This window comes from Mus musculus, chromosome 1, assembly GCF_000001635.26.
Source record: "Mus musculus strain C57BL/6J chromosome 1, GRCm38.p6 C57BL/6J".
NCBI lineage: Eukaryota > Metazoa > Chordata > Mammalia > Rodentia > Muridae > Mus > Mus musculus.
In genome coordinates, this window is record NC_000067.6 from 191624023 (window position 1) to 191634236 (window position 10214).

Here is a 10214-nt window from a genome sequence, read left to right on the forward strand (position 1 = left end):
ACGTTTGTGACCTTAGAAAAGCTACGTACTGTGTGTCATAGGGTTATTAATGCTGTGCTGAAACACCAGGATCAAAAACAACTGGAGAGGAAAGGGTTTGTTTGGCTCACTTATCCTGAAGCCACAGTAGTAAGTCCAACAGCAGGAACCTGGAGGCAGGAGCTGATGCAGAGACCATAGAGGGCTCCTGCTTACTGGCTTGCTCTCTATGGCTTGCTCAGTCAGCTTTCTTATAGAACCCAGGACCACCAGCCCAGGGATGACACCACCACAATGGGCTGGGCCTCCCCTATCCATCACTAATCAGGAAATGCTCTACAGCTGCATCTTAGGAAGGCATTTTCTCAGTCGAGGCTTCTTCCCCTCTGATGACCATAGCTTGTGTCAAGTTGCCATAAAACTAGCCAGCATACCATGCATGCCTCCGGGGGAACTCATCTGGGCTGACATTGAGGGTGGATGGCATGGAAGTCTGCCGTCAGCCCCACCTCCACATCTAAGTAACTGATGGAGAACTCCTTTCCTCCCCCTAAGCAGGGACAGTATTTCAGTGACATCCCAACTCTGCTGCTTAGGCGGCAGCTTTTGTCCAAGCCAGCTTGTGAACTCTGCTAGTTCCCGTACTGTGCCCAAGGCTTGGCCGGCACTGGTGCAGCAGGTACAGCAGTGGGCAAGTTCCTTGTGTTCAGGGCCATGCCACTTCCTGTTTCTGACTCAGGGTTCGAACCAAGTGTGAATGAGAAGCCCACCCCCCGTACCCCTCCCCCACTCAGGGGCCTTGACAGCTGGATAAACCAACCACCTCAAAACCTGATTTCTCCTCAGATGAGGGTCTAGGTGGGCCTCTCCAAGTAGCTGCTGTACCCTGCTGTGAAACTTAGCACATTGCCTCAGTGTTACCCAGCCTCACAATGCAGGTTTCCTTTCTGTCCAGTCTTAATGTGCCTTGAATGGGGGGTGGGGGTGGGGAAATGGGAGATTCCTACAAAGCCTGGGGTCTCTCCTGACTACTGCTGTCCCACGGTGAAAATCCCATTGGCTCTCGAGACCTCCAGAAATAACCCCAGTCAAATTCTCCAGACAAGTTCCTGCCCAGAAGTGTGTGTAGTTAGCTGCTCTTGAACATGGAGTTTTGGCTACATGATGGCTCATGTCACCAACACCCTCTGATGTCCTGTGCCCCGAGGCAGCCCCTGTCATGTCTCGGAGTCCCCTTTCTTGTCACACTCCTCTGACTCTTGGTGCCGTCTGTGGAGTGCAGCTAGTAACACCCTGCTCTGTGGCATTGGGAAGAGTCACATGACAGGTGTCATCCATCAGCAGACCCTTCACCTTGAGTCAGCTTCCTCAGACAAAGATGGTGCGGGCCATATGGGCTGGTGGCCCAGGAGGCATTCTGGAAAGGCACCTCAGCTCTGCCTCTGAGAAGAACGTGCGGGGCCATGTGAGGACCCAAGGTTGAAGAGGAATTTGTTCTCTCCATCCCTCAGTCTTTCCTGTGGTCACAGCCCTGGGTGGGGCCAGATGTAATAGGTGCCTTCCCAGCATAGCCAGCAGTTAGCCACCTAACTCAGGCAGAGGGATAAACTAGATGACCTTGACCCCATACCTTCAGCAGGTTCAGCTGACAGCTCATGACCCAGGGTCGCCTGGGAAATTGTGGTCTCCCCACCAAGCACCTGCGTTTCAGAGGGCTCTGGCCTCCAGACAGATATAAATAACCCAAGAGACTGACTTGGAGCAAGTGGTGAGGGCTGTGGCCAAGAACGGAAACAAAGGACAGAGAGAAGATGCACAGTGAAAATGCCCTGGGGGTGTGGGGAGTAGGGTAGGGAGGGCTCCTGGCAGCTGAGAGTGGGGGCAGAGAGGCTGGTCCTCACACAGTGAGAGGTGCCCTGGCAGGGAGTGTCCACAGAACTCCCTCCCTCCCTCCATGTTCCAGCACCCTAATTCACAGCCTCACGCCTTCCTGGAGTGCTGGTTTCTGCTTGTTTCAGTCTCTTCTAAGCAGAGTCCTATTCCAAGTTCATCCCAATTTGGGAGGAGGGTCGTTCTGCCAGTTAGGTTTCTGATGCCACCCAAAGACCCTGCACACTTAGACACTAGCTGGCTTGGCAGCCACATTAGGCTGTTGACACCCCCTGTGTATAACCTAGATTGCAGAAAAGTAGCATCCTGGACATTCCATGTGTGTGCCTTGTGCACGTGCTATGTCATCGTTGCTCAACTCTTCCAGCTCAGAAAATCGAGGCTGTCTATCCACGTCATTTTCCCATGCTCCTCCATGACCTCCTTCATTCACTCTTGTTGGAACTAGTCAGGCTACCTGGCCCATGAGGTTGGCCTTGCTGGACAAAGTGATATCTACCTTTCCTATTTCCTGTTAGTAGGAACAGACTCCTCTGGCTCTCCATTCCCCTCTCACGCTGACTGTTCTGTCCCGTGTGAGCTGCCTGCCACTCCCCTCAGAGACACAGTGTAAAGATGAGTGCATGGCCCACAAACGTCAGAGAGGTCCGCATGGTCCTAGCGTACCGAGACTCTGGTCTGAGTCTGCAGTGGGAAGCCATGCCCCAGTTGTGAAGCTAATGCTTACTTAAGCCAGATGTGATTGGACGCACCTGTACCCAGCACTCCACAGAAGCAGGACTGTGAAACCAACCTAGATTCCAGAATGAGGCTTTGCTGGAAGGAAGGAAGGAAGGAAGGAAGGAAGGAAGGAAGGAAGGAAGGAAGGAAGGAAGGAAGGAAGGAAGCAAGGAAGGAGCAAAAGAGGTGGAAAGGGGAGCTGGGGAAATGGCTCCATCAATAAAGAGCTTGCCACACAAGCAATAAGAGCCTGAATTCAGATCCCCAGCACCCACAAAACAACAAACAAACAAGTAAAAATCAAAACAAATAAACAACAACAACAAAATGGGTCTGCAGCAAATGCCTGAGATCCCAGTACATGGAGATAGAGATGGGAGGAGCCCCAGGGCTTGCTGGGCAGCCAGTCCAGCCAATGGCTAAATTCCAGTTTCATTGAGAGGCCCTGTGGGTTGTTTTGTTTTGTTTTAATTTATTTATTCTGTATATGTGAGTACACTGTCACTGTTTTCAGACACACCAGAAGAAGGCATTAGGTGCCAAGTAGTTCCATAGTCCTAGAGTGTACTTGCTTTTCATTCAGAAACTGATAGTTCAGCTAAAATAAGTACTGACGAGTTCTCAAAACAAATGAGCCACTGTAATTCACACAAAACCATATTGTAGAGGTTTGTATCTAGTGTTTATTTTTGCATGTTGATTAGCTAATGAACTGTAAATGTAAAGTGTGTTAATAAAATAGCTTTCTATTTCTCTAAATAAATAGATAGATAGATAGATAGATAGATAGATAGATAGATAGATAGATAAATAAATAAATAAATAAATAAATAAATAAATAAATAAATGGTGAGAGTGAAGACATTGGCCTTTGGCCTGCATAACTACACACACGCATAGACACACACAGACACACAAACAGAACAGACACACACACATAGACACACACACACATAGACACACACAGACACACAAACAGACATAGACACACACACACATAGACACACACAGACACACACACATAGACACACACAGACACACAAACAGACACACACACATAGACACACACAGACACACACACTCACAAAACCACACCCAAGAGAAGCAGCAAGTGCTGATGCTTCTTGATCCATGTTTTTAACCCTCACTGCCCTCTAGCAACAGCATTCTCTTGGTCATTGGGTAGAACATAGTCTTTGTAAGTCCAGCTATGTTCTCATGAGTTGACTGAGGCCATGTTCCACGCAAGGCCCTCATGTGAGCAGTTGTCACATGCAGAGTCTCCGAGGAAACACCTGACACCAGGGTTCCTGTTTGTCCATGGTGCTCCAGTCTGCGGAAGCGTGAGGACAGCATCAACCAAGAAGATAAGTCAGTTGTCACTCGGAAGATCTTGTAGAAAAAAGAAAACAGTTGGGACAAGAAAGACAAGAAAGGAGAGGAGGTCATGTCGTGTCTTTGCCTCATCACCATAAGCCTGGCCCCTGAGACCTGATGAGAGCCATCAGATCCCTAAAGCTCAAATCTGTCACTTACCCAATCGCTGCCCTCCTCCTCACACCCCTGACCCACCTACTTTCACCTGAAGCTCTACAAAGAAGGTTGGCTCTCAGGACCTATGACTAGCTAGCCCAGTGGCAGGGAACCAGTGCCCAAGCTCTGTTCTTTGCTCTGGAGACAGAAGGCTGCCCAGCACAGTTCCTGCCCAAGGCTTCCTGACTAGCCTGGGTCTCTTGTACTGAAGAGAAACATCCATGCCTTGGGCAGATAGGAAGCACTCTCCAACAGCAGATCTTCCCCAGTCGCAGAGCTACATGGAAGAAGTTGGGGGGGGTGTCTGGGGGGGGTGTCGGGGGGGGGTGTTTAAAGCTAAAAGGCCAAGAAGGAAAAACAGCCATCAGCACTCTAGCATCCCCAACCCTGAGAAATGCCAGGGATAGATGTGGTATATTCAGCAGAACAGTGGTGCGCTGACCGTGGCCACCAGTGACATGTTGACTCATAGCTCATTCCCAGAATTCCAGGACGGTGCACGGCCCTGACCCTTGTGTCACTTGGGTCTTGGTGTGCAGGAACATTTCCCTCCAGCTTTTCCCAGCATGGTGCAGCAATCTCACCTCTTTGCCAATCCAAAATCCTTTCCAGAGGCCGTTCCCAAAAGGCCTGCCCCACCCCCTCCCCAGCCCTCCCCGAGCTGGTGTGGCTCAGCCTCCACCCTCCCTTCTCAAGTCACTGTCCTTTCCTAGGCTGTCCCTCGAAGAAGTGTTGGGTGTGCATATTTGCACTTTCAGTGTCCAATATGGTGTGTGGCATAGAGCAGAGCTGTTGACAATATTTCATGACTTAGAAGTCAGATTCAAACGGCCTTGGTGTCATATCTGGTCCTCCATGCTAGGTTTGACAACTGGACTATCAATGTGAGAGCTATTATTACCCAACTGTTTTCTGGGTATTGCCCCACTCAGTCCAAGCCAATAGCAATTGATCCTAAGCCGTACATCAGAGCACAACGTCCTCTGCTGTGGACCTGGTGGTCTGCAAGGAGAGGAACCCTGAACTTGGGCTCCTCTCTGTTGTGACCAAGGAGCTTCTCTGTCCTGCCTCCAGGTTTCACTCTCTCCTCTGACCTGAGTGTGTGGGTCCTAATTAGAAAGCGCTCAGAGATCCCTGAAAAGACTGACTTTGTGCTGTGGGACAAAGGGCGTCTGTCACAGGGGTGGAAGAGAGAGGCAATTAATGTAAACTAGGAAATAAGAGGGCTGATTCCCAGAAGCACATTGATCTAAACCACAAAAGCTCCTTGGAACACAGCTTGAGGATCATAAAAGTCTGAGCAATCAACAACCCCAAGGGAGGGAGCCTTCCCAGGCCCAAGCTCGCTCTGCTCTTAGTGGCTGTGTGGTCCCCTCAGAGTCTCAGTGGTAAGGCTTAGTGCTGCAGAGCTCACAAAGGACACCTGTGATGTCCACCCCTTTCTATTTTTTACAGAATAGAGAAAATTTGACTGTCCCACAGCTCAGTTCACGTTCCATTCTTTGCAGAATAAAAACATCTTTGGGAAGAGGGAACTCTGCCACCATGTTTGTCTCTGAAACCTGCAAAGCGGGCATGAGTTTCCATGGTGCCCAGTGACTGGAGAGCCACTCGGGTGCACTCACATTACCCTGGACTGCATAGAGACTGGAGAGCCACTCGGGTGCAGTCACATCACCCTGGACTGCATTTCAAGCCTGGCTCCAAGGCAAAAGAATAAAGCTGTAAATGGCAAAAATCACCACAATCAATGTATAAAATAGGGGAAGTACATTTATAGTGTCCGTATCAAGCTGGACGTGGTAGCGCACACTTGTAATTCCAGCACTTGGAGGCTAAGACAAGACACTCAAGAGGTCAAATTCAGCCTTAACCATAGTGCTTTCCAGACTAGCATGGGTGTGTATGTGCGTGCGTGTGCGTGTGCACGGGGACGTGTGTGTGTGTGTATGTGTACATAATAAAAGTGCAAATTTAGACATTTAATTTTTACTCAATTATAATTACAAATGCAAATTTTCTTTTTACAGCAAGTCAGACAAAAACATGTAAGGATAGTTCTCCTTTTCTGAAGAAAAACAGAAAAGGCAGCCTCTTGGTCAGACATTGTTAGATGTGTCCAAAGAAAAGAGGGGTGAAGGGGGGTCCAGAGCAGGCAGGGGGTTCCGAGAAGGGAGGTGGAGAAAGAGAAGCCACAGGGCCTTTCTGTCTCAAAAACAAACAAAACAACTAAATAAAGAATATATTTTTAAAAATAATGTGACTCTTAGTAATATATTACTTAAGTAAAGAAAATATTCAAAAGATTTACTTTTTTTAATAGTAAGAAACAAACTCACTTCAACTGCTTACTTCTCAGGATATGTCACAGGGATAGAAAAAGCATACGTGTGTATTTTCTTATCACATAATTTGAGGCCCAGAGTGTGCCAGGGCCCTTTACAAGTAGATGGGAATTTAGCAGAGTAAACAGGCCAAAACAGGCTTGCAGGATGTCCAGCCTTTTTCTGGGATGGTCAGCAGGAAGGATGCTCAGCCACAGCTCTGTCAACACCGCCCAGCCGTCTTCTGGGTCAGGCAGCTGAGAGGATGGACGGACAGGAGGGCTTTGCTGGAGATAATGATGTGGAGGACACTGCCTGGCCACTCTGAGCATGAGACTCTAGTCCTCCCTTCTGTCCAAAACCATCGTGCGGACCTGGATAGAAGCTGCTTAGAGCCAAACAGTCACCAAAGGAAGGCCTGTGGGTTATGTGTCATCTGCAAGCTCACCATTGTGTGTTGGGTTATATGGCCCCAGGTAGTTCCTGTCTCCTCTTCCTGATCTTCTGGACTCTCCGTATGCTCCGGTGGTCCTTTGTAGTGCTCAGCATAGCTGCCAGGCCCTGATGGATGTTACTTCATGATGAGACGTCTAACGCCTTGTGCTCCCCTCAGTGCCCTCTCCAAATGATGTCAGCCTAAAGTGCCCAGTGGCAGGGAGTCCTGGAGAGGCCACTGCTCAAGGTAGGCACATGAGGCATGAAGAGGGGCTGGGCAGAGAAAAGGCACTGAAGTCAAACATGGGAAAGAGGCGACAATGGGGAAATGCCCCGGGGGAGTCACTTCTCCATCTTCCTCTCCCCCACTTTTCCCCTTGACCTAGTGTGGGGAGTGGGAGTGGAAGGTGGGGGGTGGGGGAGGACAGAACACAGAGCCTCACACAACTAACCTCTGGCACTACCCCTGAGCTATACTCTATTCTTTCTTCACTAAAATAAATTAAGCTGGAGAGGTGGCTCAGGAGTCAAGAGCACTTGTGTTCTTCTAGAGAACTTGAATTTGGTTCCCAGTATCCAGGCATCTCACAACCAGCTATAACTCCAGCTCCAAGGGATCCAACTCCCTCTTCTGGCACATATACAAACACACACACACACACACACACACACACACACACAGAGTCTAAGGATAGAGCTTAGCACACACAAAGGTGTGTGTTTGATCCCCAGCACTGTGTAAACTGGGTGTGAAATGACTGAGGAGATGGAGGCAGGAAGTCGGGAGTCCAGAGTCATTCTTACTGAGTGTGAGGCCACTGTGGGCTGCAAGAGACACTACTCTGAAGCAAGGCTAGTCAGCTAGCTAACTATCTAGCTAAATAAATATCTAGCTAACTAACCAGCTAAATAACTAACAAGCAGGGCCTTTCTTTACCTAATGCCTGTTTTCTAAATCATAGCAGTGTCTGGGTGTGAAGACAGATGAGCCAGACTGGAGTACCGTCTAACACCGTTTACTCCGGCAATCTGACATTTGTCCGTATAGCCACACCAACCCCAGCTCAAGCAGTGCCTGATCAGTCAGTCATGAGCAGGGAGAGCCAGACATGAGTGAGGCCTCCGGCAAATTCAGTAGTGAGGGAGGCCATCACTCAAAGACACTGGTCAGTGACAAATGGTCTTGATGTCCCCACTAAATGATGGGGGAAATGGAGCTGGAAAGGTGACATGGAGACAAACCAGGTTCAGTGTCCCCACAAGCAAAATCTATTAGGTGGTGTCTAAGCTGAGAATGCCATGATTTTACACTCTCTGTACTGAGTTCTCATGAGGGTATAGATTTCCTTCCCTCATAGTATTTCCTTCCTTCCTTTTAGTTTTTTAGTTTTTTGTTTGTTTGTTTTTGTTTTGTTTTGTTTTGTTTTGTTTTTCAAGACAGTGTTTCTCTGAGTAGTCCTAGCTGTCTTGGAACTCACTCTGTAGACCAGGTTGGCCTTGATCCACCTGCAGATCTGCCTGCCTCCTGAGTGCTGGGATTAAAAGTGTGCATCACCACTGCCTGGGGCCCTGATCAAGTTTTCTAATTAGAAATCATGAACAGGAAACTATTCCTAACACAAGCCCTAACTGGGTGCCAGCCTGTGTCACATCTTCAGACCACCTGCCAGACATGGAACGGGAAACAGTCTGAAAGTGAAGCAGGCAGAGGTCAGAGGAAGGAGGGACACGGACTGTGCACCTTTCCCTCAGCACACACAGAGGGGAGGCAGCTGGTGAGGAGGCACAATGAATACAGAAGGCTTGGTACAGGACCCACCTAATTCTATGAGCATTAGTCAGCGTGGAACTGTGGGAACAGAACCTGTGCTCCAGCCAATCAGGTGTTAGGAATTAAGGGATTTAGCGCAAGAATGAGATAGTGCACACCGAGTGAAGCCAGGGATGCAAAGTTCTGAAAAGGGTGGCAAAGAGTTGCAAATATCTTGTGTCATCATGCCCAGCCTGGCTTGGGTCAACATTTCCCAACAGCAAGGCAGGGCAGGCTGTTCTCATGGGCCTCCTTGGGAGGGATGAGATCTGCTGCCTTTTAAGAAGCTCTCAGGGGTGGCTGTGGGGTCACTGTTGATGAGCAGGGTGACAGTCGAGGTGAAAATGTGCAGAAGCTTATGTGTGTCTCTTACCACCTCCTTCCCAGTAACCTAGGCATGCTATCGATGCCTGGCTTCCTACCCATGTCACGTGCTCCTTCGTCGCCTGCTGGCTGTAACCCACAGCCTCACATTTCAGGCAATTTCATAAAATGGAGGCCAGCATAATGAAGAGGACAAGAACAACCTGATGCTCATCAAGGAGACAGGCCATCTGAGTTGGCAGAACTCTGGGTTGGTAGAAATTCTAGTAGGGAGAAAGAGAGACAGATGGACAGACAGACTTGACTTCTAGGAATTTCTGGGAGCTCAGAGAATGAAGGGTTGGTGGGGAAAAAAAATCACAGGACAGTCAGGATAAGGAAGCTGGCATGACAAAAGATCTCCCCTTGTGCCCACATTTGCCTCTTTCTAAAGTTTTGTTTCTTTTTCTCTTCTATTTCCTTTCCGGTTAAGACAGTGTCTCACTGCAGTCTAGGTTGACCTCCGGTTGACAGCAGTTCTCCCAGCTCAGCCTGCTGAGTACTGGGATTTACAGAAGCGAGCGAGCCACCACACCCAGCTCACCAGCTTACTCCTTTTCTCTGAGTACTGAGTGCCTTTTCCTTCCAGAGTCTCGAGCAGCAGCTCTCTGTGGTCAAATTCATACAGCTACTTGACAGAAAAGTGTTTTCCCACAAGCTTTACCAAGAAAAAAAATCCTTGACTTTTCTTTCCTTTGACTCACCTGACCCTTGGCTGAATTCTCACTGTGTCAGGTGAGTGAGGTGCCCCTCATAGCTGTCATGGATGCCCCTGCTACACACCTTGGAAGGAAGAGACCAGGGAACTCTGATCAGCAGCCTCTTCAGAACAATTTGGAAGAGAAAGGAATTTTTCCCAAGGAAGAAAGTGTTGTCCCCCAAAGAGGTCACAGCAATCTTTAGGTACCACCCAACAGCCAGTCCATAGAACTGTTGTGAAAGAAAGAAAACTCCTTACGAGAGGTGATATGAGAGACCTGGAGAGACTGCGATTCATTTGGCCACTGAGTTATTAACAAGGAAGCCCAGGACTCTCCAAGATTATCCCCACTAAATAAATTAGTAGTCTGGCTCACAGAGCACTCAGGAGATTTGAGCTATTATGAATGTGTCTTCCAGCACACAGCCAAACTTTGTTTTCCTGGACAGAAAGAACACAC